The sequence below is a fragment of the Salmo salar genome, chromosome ssa15 (genome assembly GCF_905237065.1).
Source record: "Salmo salar chromosome ssa15, Ssal_v3.1, whole genome shotgun sequence".
NCBI lineage: Eukaryota > Metazoa > Chordata > Actinopteri > Salmoniformes > Salmonidae > Salmo > Salmo salar.
The window spans coordinates 1,217,239-1,233,258 of record NC_059456.1 but is presented as its reverse complement, the minus strand read 5'-3'; positions in this window follow the sequence as shown (position 1 = coordinate 1,233,258).

Genomic DNA, 16,020 nt, shown 5'->3' with positions numbered 1-16,020 from the left:
TTAAGGCCCCAGATCTCTTAACACTGTTGATCATTACCCAGCCGACAGTTGCATTCCTCTGAGGTTAGGGAAACCTTGAGGGGGTACTCCCTCTCATATTTTAAACCCTCAGAGTTCAAGCTAGGGCAGGTCAACCACAGTTTAACAGTTCTTGGTGTTTACTTAAACACACAGACACATATTATTCTCGTTCCCAGTCAAACCTCGTTAGATTTATGCTTAACCCTTAACCTCTTACATCTAGACGTTCCGCTAGAGGAACACCTGCTCCAATATCCAATGATAGGCGTGGCGCGAATTACAAATTCCACAAAAATACAAAAACTAAAATTTTTCAAACATATGACTATTTCACAGCATTTTAAAGACAAGACTCTCCTTTATCTAACCACACTGTCCGATTTCAAAAAGGCTTTACTGCGAAAGCAAAACATTAGATTATGTCAGCAGAGTACCAAGCCAGAAATAATCAGACACCCATTTTTCAAGCCAGCATATAATGTCACAAAAACCCAGAAGACAGCTAAATGCAGCACTAACCTTTGATGATCTTCATCAGATGACACACCTAGGACATTATGTTATACAATACATGCATGTTTTGTTTAATCAAGTTAATATTTATATCAAAAAACAGCTTTTTACATTAGCATGTGACGTTCAGAACTAGCATACCCCCCGCAAACTTCCGGGGAATTTGCTAACAATTTACTAAATTACTCACGATAAACGTTCACAAAAAGCATAACAATTATTTTAAGAATTATAGATACAGAACTCCTCTATGCACTCGATATGTCTGATTTTAAAATAGCTTTTTGGTGAAAGCACATTTTGCAATATTCTAAGTACATAGCCCAGGCATCACGGGCTAGCTATTTAGACACCCGGCAAGTTTAGCACTCACCAATATCAGATTTACTATTATAAAAGTTTGATTACCTTTTGTTGTCTTCGTCAGAATGCACTCCCAGGACTGCTACTTCAATAACAAATGTTGGTTTGGTCCAAAATAATCCATCGTTATATCCGAATAGCGGCGTTTTGTTCATGCGTCCCAGACACTATCCGAATGGTAAAGAAGGGTCGTGCGCATGGCGCAATTCGTGACAAGAAAAATCTAAATATTCCATTACCGTACTTCGAAGCATATCAACCGCTGTTTAAAATCCATTTTTATGCCATTTTTCTCGTAAAAAAGCGATAATATTCCGACCGGGAATGTCCATTTAGCTAAACAGAAGAAAGAAAACAAAGCTTTCGGTCGACGCGGGCACGAGCCTGAGTCTCACAGTACTGTAACCAGCCACTACCCAAACGCGCTACTTTGTTTCAGCCAGAGCCTGCAAAGCCACGATTCAGCGTTTTGCCGCCTTCTGAGAACCTATGGCAGCCGTAGGAAGTGTCCCGGGACAGCTAAGATCCTCACTCTTCAATAAACAGAGACAAGAAGAACAACACCTTGTCAGACAGGCCACTTCCTGCATGAAATCTTCTCAGGTTTTTGCCTGCCATATGAGTTCTGTTATACTCACAGACACCATTCAAACAGTTTTAGAAACTTTAGGGTGTTTTCTATCCAAAGCCAATAATTATATGCATATTCTAGTTACTGGGCAGGAGTAGTAACCAGATTAAATCGGGTACGTTTTTTATCCAGCCATGAAAATACTGCCCCCTAGCCATAACAGGTTAAATTACTCATTCTACATGCTATATAGACCATTTCCCTAATATACTAATCAAAAAAATAAAGGGAACACTTAAACAACACATCCTAGATCTGAATGAAAGAAAAAATCTTATTAAAAACTTTTTTCTTTACATAGTTGAATGTGCTGACAACAAAATCACACAAAAATAATCAATGGAAATCCAATTTATCAACCCATGGAGGTCTGGATTTGGAGTCACACTCAAAATTAAAGTGGAAAACCACACTACAGGCTGATCCAACTTTGATGTAATGTCCTTAAAACAAGTCAAAATGAGGCTCAGTAGTGTGTGTGGCCTCCACGTGCCTGTATGACCTCCCTACAACACCTGGGCATGCTCCTGATGAGGTGGCAGATGGTCTCCTGAGGGATCTCCTCCCAGACCTGGACTAAAGCATCCGCCAACTCCTGGACAGTCTGTGGTGCAACGTGGCGTTGGTGGATGGAGCGAGACATGATGTCCCAGATGTGCTCAATTGGATTCAGGTCGGGAACGGGCGGGCCAGTCCATAGCATCAATGCCTTCCTCTTGCAGGAACTGCTGACACACTCCAGCCACATGAGGTCTAGCATTGTCTTGCATTAGGAGGAACCCAGGGCCAACCGCACCAGCATATGGTCTCACAAGGGGTCTGAGGATCTCATCTCGGTACCTAATGGCAGTCAGGCTACCACTGGCGAGCACATGGAGGGCTGTGCGGCCCCCCCAAAGAAATGTCACCCCACACCATGACTGACCCACCACCAAACCGGTCATGCTGGAGGATGTTGCAGGCAGCAGAACGTTCTCCACGGCGTCTCCAGACTCTGTCACGTGCTCAGTGTGAAACTGCTTTCATCTGTGAAGAGCACAGGGCGCCAGTGGCAAATTTGCCAATCTTGGTGTTCTCTGGCAAATGCCAAACGTCCTGCACGGTGTTGGGCTGTAAGCACGTCGGGCCCTCATACCACCCTCATGGAGTCTGTTTCTGACCGTTTGAGCAGACACATGCACATTTGTGGCCTGCTGGAGGTCATTTTGCAGGGCTCTGGCAGTGCTTCTCCTGCTCCTCCTTGCACAAAGGCGGAGGTAGCGGTCCTGCTGTTGGGTTGTTGCCCTCCTACGGCCTCCTCCACGTCCCCTGATGTACTGGCCTGTCTCCTGGTAGCGCCTCCATGCTCTGGACACTACGCTGACAGACACAGCAAACCTTCTTGCCACAGCTCGCATTGATTTGCCATCCTGGATGAGCTGCACTACCTGAGCCACTTGTGTGGGTTGTAGACTCCGTCTCATGCTACCACTAGAGTGAAAGCACCGCCAGCATTCAAAAGTGACCAAAACATCAGCCAGGAAGCATAGGAACTGAGAAGTGGTCTGTGGTCCCCACCTGCAGAACCACTCCTTTATTGGGGGAGTCTTGCTAATTACCTATAATTTCCACCTGTTGTCTATTCCATTTGCACAACAGCATGTGACATTTATTGTCAATCAGTGTTGCTTCCTAAGTGGACAGTTTGATTTCACAGAAGTGTGATTGACTTGGAGTTACATTGTGTTGTTTAAGTGTTCCCTTTATTTTTTTGAGCAGTGTAGTTAAGTTTCAGGGTAGAATTATTTAATCATTACATTCAAACAAGTTTCCCTCAGGATAGCTGGCGCTCGATGTCTCGCAGTTTAACATGTCTAACAGTATCTCTCGCCCTTTCTTTCTCTGTGTGTATCTCTTGCCCTTTCTTTCCCTGTGGCTTTCTCTCTCTTGGTCTCTCTCTCTCTTTCTATTCTTCATTCATCTCAGGTCAGACAGGATGCCTGGAGCAGGAGGGGGAGTGGGTGAGTAGGGGAGATACAGTCAGGTCCATAAATATTTGGACAATGACTGAATTATTATTATTATTATTTTAGCTTTCTTCCCCAGCCTATTGGAGTTGAAATTAAAAAATGAATATGAGCTTTAATTTGAGGGTATTTACATTTGAAGTCGGAAGTTTACATACACAATCACGCCACAAATTTCTTGCTAACAAACTATAGTTTTGGCAAGTTGGTTAAGTCATCTACTTTGTACATGACACAAGTCATTTCTCAACAATTGTTTACAGACAGATTATTTCACTTATCATTCACTGTATCACAATTCCAGTGGGTCAGAAGTTTACATACAGTAAGTTGACTGTGCCTTTAAACAGCTTGGAAAATTCCAGAAAATTATGTCATGGCTTTAGAGGCTTCTGATAGGCTAATTGACATCATTTGAGTCAATTGGAGGTACACCTGTGGATGTATTTCAAGGCCAACCTTCAAACTCAGTGCCTCTTCGCTTGACATCATGGGAAAATCGAAAGAAATCAGCCAAGACCTTGTACACTTCCACAAGTCTGGTTCATTCTTGGGAGCAATTTCCAAAAGCCAGAAGGTTCCACGTTCATCTGTACAAACAATTGTACGCAAGTATAAACACCATGGTACCACGCAGCCGTCATACCGCTCAGGAAGGAGACTCATTCTGTCTCCTAGAGATGAACGTACTTTGGTGCGAAAAGTGCAAATCAATCCCAGAACAACAGCAAAGGACCTTGTGAAGATGCTGGAGGAAACAGGTACTGAAGTATCTATATCTGTCACGCCCTGACCTGAGAGAGCCTTTTTATGTCACTATTTAGACTTGGTCAGGGTGTGATTTGGGTGGGCATTCTATGTTCTATTTTCTATGTTTTGTATTTCTTTGTTTTGGCCTGGTATGGCTCTCAATCAGGGACAGTTGTACTTCGTTGTCGCTGATTGGGAGCCATACTTAGGTAGCCCTTTTTCCCACCTGTCCGTGTGGGTACTTAAAAACCTCTTGACGGTCGCCTAGGATAGGGGGCGCCACAGCGCATTTTGAAAAAAATGTGTGCCCATTTTAAACGGCCTACTACTCAAACTCAGAAGCTAGGATATGCATATAATTAATACTTGTGGATAGAAAACACCCTAAAGTTTCTAAAACTGTTTGAATGGTGTCTGTGAGTATAACAGAACTCATATGGCAGTCAAAACCCCGAGACAGATCGAAACAGGAAGTGGAATTCTGAATTGCAGACTCAACTTCATCACGTTGCCTATTAATCACACCGTGAGCTATGGTTCATTGAGCACTTCCTATTGCTTCCACTAGATGTCCCCAGTCTTTACAAAGTGATTTGAGTCTCCTACTGTGAAAACTGACAGAATGACACGCTGTGGAACGTGGTCACACGGAGAGGGCCATCACCATTATGACGCCGGCGCCCCTGGCTACCCTCCCCTTTCGAAACGTTTATAAAGACAATGCAATCGTCCCCCTTGAATCTTATTGGAGCTCTGGTTGAAAAAGGCCCTAAAGATTTATGTTATACAACGTTTGACATGTTTGAACGAACCTAAATAAGAAAAAAATGCATTTTGTTGAAAGAGTAGCCCCGCGCACGTCGGAACTTTTGGTGCAGCCTTCAGAACGCGCTAACAACAACAAGCTAATGGAACATAAAGGATGAACTTTTTCGAACGAAAATACATTTGTTGTGGACCTGGGATTCCTGGAAGTGCCTAAGGATGAAGATAATCAAACGTAAGGGATTATTGACAATAGCATTCAAGACTAGATTTGATATGCGATTATTCCAAGATGGCGCTGACCTGTATTGCTAGCCTATTGTTCTGAGTATCGCATCCCCTTTTATCGCAAAGTGTGATTACCCAGTAAAGTTATTTTTAAATCTGGCATTACAGGTGCTTTCAAGAGATATTTATCTAAAAATCTTAGAATGACAATATTACATTTTTAAAATGTTTTCGAATAGTAATTTAGTAAATTGTAGCGCTGTTTCATCGGATGCATTTGAGGGAAAATAGTTAGTCAACGTTACGCACCGATGTAAAATGCTGTTTTTATATATAAATATGAACTTTATCGAACAAAAGAATGCATGTATTGTGTAACATGATGTCCTAGGTGTGTCATCTGATGAAGATTGTCAAAGGTTAGTGCTGCATTTAGCTGTTTTTTGGTTATTTGTGATGCATGTGGTTGGTCGGAAAATGGCTATGTGGCTACTTTTACGATATACTCCTCTAACATAATCTAATGTTTTGCTTTTGCTGTAAAGCCTTTTTGAAATCGGACAACGTGGTTCGATTCAGGAGAGGTGTATCTATGAAACGATATAATTAGAAAAAAAAAACGAAAAAAGAGGGAGGCCGCACAGGGGTTAACTTTGTTTGTGGCACTTTGCCCTGTAAGCTTCATGGTCATTTTGTAATGTTTATTGGTTTTGCTGGCGTTATTTCAATAAAGAGGAAAATGTACACTCACCACGCAGCACCTTGGTCTACTTCATCCGACGGTCGTGACAATATCCACAGTAAAACGAGTCCTATATCGAAATAACCTGAGAGGCCGCTCAGCAACGAAGAAGCCACTGTTCCAAAACCGCCATAAAAAAACAGACAACGGTTTGCAAATCCACATTGGGACAAAGATCATACTTTTTGGAAAAATGTCCTCTGGTCTGATGAAACAAAAATAGAACTGTTTGGCCATAATGACCATCGTTATGTTTGTAGGAAAAGGGGGGAGGCTTGCAAGCCAAAGAACACCATCCCAAACGTGAGGCACGGGTGTGGCAGCATGATGTTGTGGGGGTGCTTTGCTGCAGGAGGGACTGGTGCATTTCACAAAATAGATGGCATCATGAGGGAGAAAATTACGTGGATATATTGAAGCAACATCTCAAGACATCAGTCAGGAAGTTAAAGCTTGGTCGCAAATGGGTATTCCAAATGAACAATGACCCCAAGCATTCTTCCAAAGTTGTGGCAAAATGGTTTAAGGACAACAAAGTCAAGGTATTGGAGTGGCCATCACAAAGCCCTGACCTCAATCCTATAGAACATTTGTGGGCAGAACTGAAAAAGCGTGTGCGAGCAAGGAGGCCTACAAACCTGACTCAGTTACACCAGCTCTGTCAGGTGAAATGGGACAGAATTCACCCAACTTATTGTGGGAAGCTTGTGGAAGGCTACCTGAAACGTTTGACCCATGTTAAACAATTTAAAAACAATGCTCCCAAATACTAATTGAGTGTATGTACATTTCTGACCCACTGGGAATGTGATGATAGAAATAAAAGCTGAAATAAATAATTCTCTAGTATTATTCTGACATTTCACATTCTTACAATGAAGTGGGGATCCTAAATGACCTAAGACAGGGAATTTTTACTAGGATTAGATGGCTGTAATTGTGAAAAACTGAGTTTAAATGCATTTGGCTAAGGTGTATGTAAACTTCTGACTTCAACTGTCCATCCAAATCAGGTGAACGGTGTAGGAATTATAGCACTTTTTATGTGGTCCCCTCTTTTCAAGGGACCAAAAGTAATTTGACAATTGGCTGCTCAGCTGTTCCATGGTTATTTGTGTTAGTAATCAGATAAAAGGTCTAGAGTTGTTTTTAAGTGTGGCGTTTGCATTTGGATTCTGTTGCTGTTAACCCTCAATATGAAGGATAAAGAGCTGTCACTGCCAGTGAATCAAGCCGTCATTAGGCTGAAAAATCAAAAAAAACCATCAGAGATATTGCAAAAACATGAGGTGTGTCCAAATCAACTATTTTAAACATTCTTCAAATGAAAGAACGCACTGGTGAGCTCAGGAACACCAAAAGGCCCGGAAGTCAATGGAAAACAACTGTGGTGGATGACAGAAAAATGATTACCCTGGTGAAGAAAAACCCCTTCACAACAGTTGTCCAAATCAAGAACTCTCTCCAGGAGGTAGGCGTATCTGTGTCAAAGTCAACATTCAAGAGAAGACTGCACCAGAGTAAATACAGATGGTTTACTACAAGCTGTAAACCATAAACCATTGGTTTCTCAAATGATTGCCTCGCCTGGTTCACCAACTACTTCTCAGAAAGAGTTCCGTGTGTCAAATCGGAGGGCCTGTTGTCCTGACCTCTGGCAGTCTCTATGGGGGTGCCACAGGGTTCAATTCTCAGGCCGACCGTCTCTGGATATATCAATGATGTCGCTCTTGCTGCTGGTGATTCTCTGATCCACCTCTACGCAGACAACACCATTCTATATACATCTGGCCCTTCTTTGGACACTGTGTTAACAAACCTAAATTCTAACCTGTGTTAACAAACCTTTAAATTCTAGTATAACTAAACGCATGCTCTTCAACCGATTGCTGGCCGCACCCGCCGGCCATACTAGCATCACTACTCTGGACGGTTCTGACTTAGAATATGTGGACAACTACAAATATCTAGGTGTCTGGTTAGACTGTAAACTCTCCTTCCAGACTCATATTAAGAATCTCCAATCCAAAATTGAATCTACAATCAGCTTCCTATTTCGCAACAAAGCCTCCTTCACTCATGCTGCCAAACATTCCCTCGTAAAACTGACTATCCTACCGATCCTGGACTTTGGCGATGTCATTTACAAAATAGCCTCCAACACTCTACTCGGCAAATTGGATGGAGTCTATCACAGCGCCATCTGTTTTGTCACCAAAGCCCCATATACTACCCACCACTGCGACCTGTATGCTCTCGTTGGCTGGCCCACACTACATATTCGTTGCCAAACCCACTGGCTCCAGGTCATCTATAAGTCTTTGCTAGGTAAAGCCCGCCTTATCTCAGCTCACTGGTTACCATAGAAACACGCACCCGTAGCACGCGCTCCAGCAGGTATATTTCACTGGTTATCCCCAAAGCCAACACCTACTTTGGCTGCCTTTCCTTCCAGTTCTCTGCTGCCAATGACTGAAACGAATTGCAAAAATCACTGAAGCTCCCTCTCTAACTTTAAGCATCAGCTGTCAGAGCAGGTTATCGATCACTGTACCTGTACACAGCCCATCTGTAAATAGCACACCCAACTACCTCATCCCCATATTGTTATTTATTTATTTTTTGCTCTTTTGCACCCCAGTGTCTCTACTTGCACATCATCATCACACATCTATCACTCCAGTGTTAATGCTAAATTGTAATTACTTTGAAATACTTATTTCCCTTATTAAAATGCAAATCAATTTATAACATTTTTGACATGCGTTTTTCTGGATTTTTTGTTGTTGTTATTCTGTCTCTCACTGTTCAAATAAACCTACCATTAAAATGGTAGGGAAAGGGGTTACATACAGTAAGTTGCACAACTGAATGCATTCCACCAGAAAGCAGTTGAAAGGTAAAACAAATCTTTTTTCACAATTTCCTGTGAATTAGTCACCACAAATGTCTTTGCTAGCAAGCGTGACAGTGTCTGCCAAACTGCAAGGTGTGTCCAGCAATGTTAACATTTTGACGTTCTATGATATCTCCACTTTCCAAGTGTATAATATGTTAGGTTCGAAATGAACCGAGTAAAAACTCACAGATGATTATTAAAGCTCAAACCAAGTTTATTCACCCAAAGGGCCAGACAGCTGAACAGACAATGACATGTTCCCACCAGCACAAGTGTGTGTGTGTATATATACCCTAATTTAGATGAAGTCTCCTTCCCTCTAAACAACTTCCTGTCTAGCAAGAAAGCTGTAAAGTGATGTGGGTAATAAACTGTTCCTTCTCTTACTGTGACCTGACCTCGGCCCAGATTCCTCACTAATCTACAGCTCTTCACCTTTATCAGTGACCGCAACCATGTGATTGCCTTTCCCTTACTCAGTAACATTCCAAGCCCCATATCCAACCTTAATTGACTCCACCTTATACATTCCTCCTACAGATACCCATTAACCTTTGGTGTAGCAAGTATTTCAAATTACAACCCAATAACTGATTGGAGTACTGATTGGGGTGGCAGGTAGCCTAGTGTTTAGAGCGTTGGGTAAGTAACCGAAAGTTTGCTAGATCGAATCCCCCGAGCTGACAAGGTAAAAATCTGTCATTCTGCCCCTAAACAAGGCAGTTCCTAGGCTGTCATTGAAAATAAGAATTTGTTGTTAACTGACTTGCCTAGTTAAAAAGGTTAAATTAAAAGTGTAATATAACTGAAACCAGACTGGTCCATAGTATAGTTCATATTTCCAGTTAAGAAGTCAGAATCCATCAAATAGAATATAGTATCGGTGGTGGTGTCATGAATGAGTTTACGACACCAGAACATTGTGATATCATGAAGAGATGGGTGGATATATTTGAATTGGGACCAGTAAATGGCGATGCACTTGAATGGACAGTTTACACCTTCTTTTTTTTAATGCCATTTAGCAGTGTGTGCTCACACATCTCAGTAGTTGACTATGACATTCTTTTACTTCCAGGTCAGTCTCCCGTAGCATCGGAGCAGGAGCCTGTAAGAGAGCAGGATGACGTTATGGAGCTTCACTCTACACCAGACCCCATGGCCACACCCACAGCCGTCAAAGCCCTGATCCGTGGTGACCGAAGAGGCTCGTCTGTGGTCAAGTACAAGATCACCGCCACTCCAGGGTACTCTATGACCTCTGACCTGACTGCCTATGGCCTCTTCCTCCTGTTTTGATCTTTCTCTGATCCGGTTACCATCAGCCATTTTAAAGCTACAACCTGATATTTGAAAAACAAAAAGGCAGCCCCGTTACTTGTTTAGATATACAGTCATTTTAACTTAAGCAGAGGCTTGTATCTCTAGTCTGGCTGGTCCTTGCCTGCGTTAAACCCTTACACAAAGTAGAAATTGGCCTACAGTGCATTCGTAAGGTATTCAGACCCCTTCTTCTCTGCAGGTCCTCTCAAGCTCTGTCAGGTTGGATGGGGAGCATCACTGCAGAGCTATTTCAGATTTCTCCAGAGATGTTTGATCAGGTTCAAGTCCGGGCTCTGGCTGGGCCACTCAAGGACATTCAAAGACTTGTCCTGAAGCAGGTTTTCATCAAGGATCTCTCTGTACTTTCCTCTGTTCCTCTTTCCCTCAAGTCTGACTAGTCTCCCAGTGCTTGCCGCAGAAAAACATCCCCTCGGCATGATGCTGCCACCACCATGCTTCACCGTAGGGATGTGCCAGGTTTCTTCCAGACATGACGCTTGACATTCCGGCCAAAGAGTTCAATCTTGGTTTCATCATGGTCGGAGAGTCCTTTAGCTGCCTTCTGGCAAACTCCAAGCGGGCTGTCGTGCCTTTTGCTGAGGAGTGGCTTCTGTCTGGCCATTCTACCATAAAGGACTGATTGGTGGAGTGCTGAAGAGATGGTTGTCCTTCTGGAAGATTTTCTCATCTCCACAGAGGATCTCTGGAGCTCAGTCAGAGTGACCATCGGGTTCTTAGTCACCTCACTGACCAATGCCCTTCCTCCCCAATTGCTCAGTTTGGCCGGGCGGCCAGCTCTAGGAAGAGTCTTGGTGGTTCCAAACTTCTTCCATTTAAGAATGATCAAGGCCACTGTGTTCTTGGGGACCTTCAATGCTGCAGAACATAATTTTCTTTTGTACCCTTCCCCAGATCTGTGCCTCGACACAATCCTGTCTCGGAGCTCTACAGACAATTCCTTCGACCTCATGGCTTGGTTTTTGCTCTGACATGCACTGTCGACTGTGGGATCTTATATAGACAGCTGTTTGCCTTTTCAAATCATGTCCAATCAATTGAATTGACCACAGGTGGACTCCAATCAAGTTGTAGAAACATCCCTAAGGATGATCAATAGAAACAGGATGAACCTGAGCTCAGTTTTGAGTTTCATAGCAAAGGTTCTGAATACTTATGTTAATAAGGTTTTTTATTTAGTAAATTATGGAAAAATGGTAACCTGTTTTTGCTTTGTCATTGTGTGGTATTGTGTGTAGATTGAGGAACGTATATTTAATCCATTTTAGAATAAGGCTGTAACGTAACAAAATGTGGGAAAAAGGGTCTGAATTCTTTCCGAATGCACCGCAGGTATGCACCGTAGGTATTCCTCTTATCTAGTTGTGTGAGGGCAGTGTGGAGTGAAATTCAGATTATACCATCAATGGATCTGTTGGGGCAAGTATGCATATTGGAGTGGGTGAGGCATGATGGAGTTGTTTGTCATAGCCAGCCTCGCAAAGCACTTCATGATTACCAATGTGAGTGATGGGTCTAACTGGTTTCTCCAAGTGGGCTGACCCCATTTAGTCATCTGGTTTGATTGTTTGGTCGACCAAGGTTTCTTTAGTCGAGCAGTTGATATTATTATTTTCTTTTCTTTTTTCCCATTGTGCACAAGACACCTGTCTGAGTCGCGCCTGTCTCTGGACTATTCCATTGGAGGCCATGGGGATGGCACAGTCATCACTCTTTGACGTGATACTGAATCTGTGTTTGGTTGTGTAAAAATAATGGTGAAACACTAAAATCGAATATTATTTTATAATAAATACACTTTCTCCCATGTTGTTTCTGAACCGTGGACAGCGACCAATACAATCTTCAGTGTGCCGTTGCTATGTGCATAATAGTAAAATTAACCAGCATATTGGGATTGAGAACAGCCTTTGCTTTAAAATACCTATTCGGACTGGATTAGTTTTTCTGGGGGTGGTCTGGGGATTTTAATTATGTGTACAAACGCCACATCTGTAATTTTAGTCCCGTCCGAATCTGCCATGTCAGTAATTCGTACAGGGCAGGAGACTAACAATTCCAGCCAGAATAACCTGCTTTTTTTTGGAGAACTCTAAAGGTCCTCTCGACATCCTTGTGTTTTGAGAGAAATGTCTTTGACAGGTGTTGCTCACGGTTTGAGCAAGAAAACTATAACTGATTCCATAAATTGAACGAAGTGTTACCCATAGCCTATTCTGTAACCCTTGCTGTTAATAGATCGCAAAGCAGCATACAACTGACCTAAACGTTTGGAAATGATAAATTCACTTTCTCATCCATAGCCTTAAAACGCATCTCAAGTGTACTGTTTAGCTCACATCTGAAGGCTATGGGACATTTTTGACTTCTACTGCAGAGCACAAAAATATGCTAATGATTATGATCACACTTCCACAATTGAAATATAATGGTGACACTATAACAAAGCTGATTTTGGTGTGGTTTAGAAACTTGGGAACCAAGCTCGAGTTATCAGTGTAGCCCTGTTATTGTCTGGACTTGTTGAAATTTCTTCATGCCTAGAACGAAAAACTCCAGGCTTCTGTCATAACTGTCATGGAGGGAAGTTTTTTTATTACAGGGTGCCGTTTCGGAAAAAAGAATCCCGTCCGTATCGTCCTCTGGAATAACAGACATTCTGGGGAATTAATTACATAACCAACGTTCTCCAGTAATACTGGTCCCGTGCGAATATGGCTTAGCCTTATTGTCTGAGAAAATTGAGGAGTGGGCAAACCAACTTAATTAGGTCTATAATCAATAGCCTAACTGTTAAATGTGCCTGGCTTTTACAAAAAATCTATATATAGTACCAGTCAAAAGTTAGGATACACCTACTCATTCCAGGGTTTTTCTTAATTTTTTACTATTTTCTACATTGTATAATAATAAGACATCAAAACTATGAAATAACACATATGGAATCATGTAGTAACCAAAAAAGTGTTAACCTCTATGGGCTAGGTGGGACGCTTAGATTATGTCAGCAGAGTACCAAGCCAGAAATAATCAGACACCCATTTTTCAAGCCAGCATATAATGTCACCAAAACCCAGAAGACAGCTAAATGCTGCACTCACCTTTGATGATCTTCATCAGATGACAACCCTAGGACATTATGTTATACAATACATGCATGTTTTGTTCAATCAAGTTCATATTTATATCAAAAACCAGCTTTTTACATTAGCATGTGACGTTCAGAACTAGCATACCCCCCGCAAACTTCCGGGGAATTCGCTAACATTTTACTAAATTACTCACGATAAACGTTCACAAAAAGCATAACAATTATTTTAAGAATTATAGATACAGACCTCCTCTATGCACTCGATATGTCCGATTTTAAAATAGCTTTTTGGTGAAAGCACATTTTGCAATATTCTAAGTACATAGCCCAGGCATCACGGGCTCGCTATTTAGACACCCGGCAAGTTTAGCACTCACCATAATCATATTTACTATTATAAAAGTTTGATTACCTTTTGTTGTCTTCGTCAGAATGCACACCCAGGACTGCTACTTCAATAACAAATGTTGGTTTGGTCCAAAATAATCCATCGTTATATCCGAATAGCGGCGTTTTGTTCGATGCGTTCCAGACACTATCCGAAATAGTAAAGAAGTGTCGCGCATGGCGCAATTCGTGACAATAAAATTCTAAATATTCCATTACCGTACTTCGAAGCATGTCAACCGCTGTTTAAAATCAATTTTTACGACATTTTTCTCGTAGAAAAGCGATAATATTCCGACAGGGAATCTCCTTTTCGGCAAACAGAGGAAAAAATCCCAACGGCGGGGGCGGTCGGGGTCACGCGCATAAGCCCAGTGTCCCTTGATCGGCCACTTGAGAAAGGCGATTATGTGTTTCAGCCTGGGGCTGGAATGACGACATTCTGTTTTTTCCCGGGCTCTGAGCGCCTATGGACGACGTGGGAAGTGTCACGTTAGAGCAGAGATCCTTAGTAAATGATAGAGATGGAAAAGAAGTTCAAGAAATGGTCAGACAGGCCACTTCCTGTAAAGGAATCTCTCAGGTTTTGACCTGCCATTTGAGTTCTGTTATACTCACAGACACCATTCAAACAGTTTTAGAAAATTTAGGGTGTTTTCTATCCATATGTAATAAGTATATGCATATTCTAGTTACTGGGTAGGAGTGGTAACCAGATTAAATCGGGTATGTTTTTTATCCAGCCGTGTCAATACTGCCCCCTAGCCCTAACAGGTTAAACAAATCAAAATATATTTGAAATTCTTCAAAGTAGCCACACTTTGCCTTTGACAGCTTTGCACATTAACAGGTGTGCCTTGTTAATTTTTGGAATTTCTTTCCTTCTTAACCTGTTTGGGATAGGGGACAGTATTTTCACGGCCGGATAAAAAAACGTACCCGATTTAATCTGGTTACTACTCCTGCCCAGAAACTAGAATATGCATATAATTCTATAGTAGATTTGGATAGAAAACACTCTAAAGTTTCTAAAACAGTTTGAATGGTGTCTGTGAGTATAACAGAACTCATATGGCAGGCCAAAACCTGAGAAGATTCCATACAGGAAGTGCCCTGTCTGACAATTTATTGTCCTTCTGTGGCCTCTCTATCGAAAATACAGCATCTGTGCTGTAACGTGACATTTTCTAAGGCTTCCATTCGCTCTCAGAAGGCGCCAGAAAGTGGAATGAGAGCTCTGCAGTCTCTGGGCTAAGTACAGCAGCTCTGTTTGTTACTGGCCTGCCTGGGGACAGTGACACTGGAGATGCGTGTCCACGAGACTACTCCATTTTGTTCTTTCAGTCTTTGAATGAATACAACGTCGCCCGGTTGGAATATTATTGCTATTTTACAAGAAAAATAGCTTAAAAATGTATTTTAAACAGCATTTGACATGCTTCGAAGTACGGTAATGGAATATTTTGAATTTTTTTGTCACAAAATGCGCCTGCGCGTCACCCTTCGGATAGTGACCTCAACGCACGAACAAAATGGAGCTATTTCAATATAACTATGGATTATTTGGAACCAAAACAACATTTGTTGTTGAAGTAGAAGTCCTGGGAGTGCATTATGACGAAGAACAGCAAAGGTAATCACATTTTTCTTAACGTAAATCTGAGTTTGGTGAGGGCCAAACTTGGTGGGTGTCAAATTAGCTAGCCTGTGATGGCCGAGCTATTTACTCAGAATATTGCAAAATGTGCTTTTGCCGAAAAGCTATTTTAAAATATGACACCGCGATTGCATAAAGGAGTTCTGTATCTTTAATTCTTAAAATAATTGTTATGTTTTTTGTAAACGTTTATCGTGAGTAATTTAGTAAATTCACCGGAAGTTTGCGGTGGGTATGCTAGTTCTGAACATCACATGCTAATGTAAAAAGCTGTTTTTTGATATAAATATGAACTTGATTGAACAAAACATGCATGTATTGTATAACATAATGTCCTAGGAGTGTCATCTGGTGAAGTTCATCAAAGGTTAGTGCTGCATTTAGCTGTGGTTTTGGTTTTTGTGACATATATGCTTGCTTTGAAAATGGCTGTGTGATTATTTGTCTTTGTACTCTCCTGACATAATCTAATGTTTTGCTTTCGCTGTAAAGCCTTTTTGAAATCGGACAATGTGGTTAGATTAACGAGAGTCTTGTCTTTAAAATGGTGTAAAATAGTTGATTGTTTGAGAAAATTGAATTGTGGTATTTTAGTTGGTTTTGTATTTCGCGCCGTGCGATGCTGT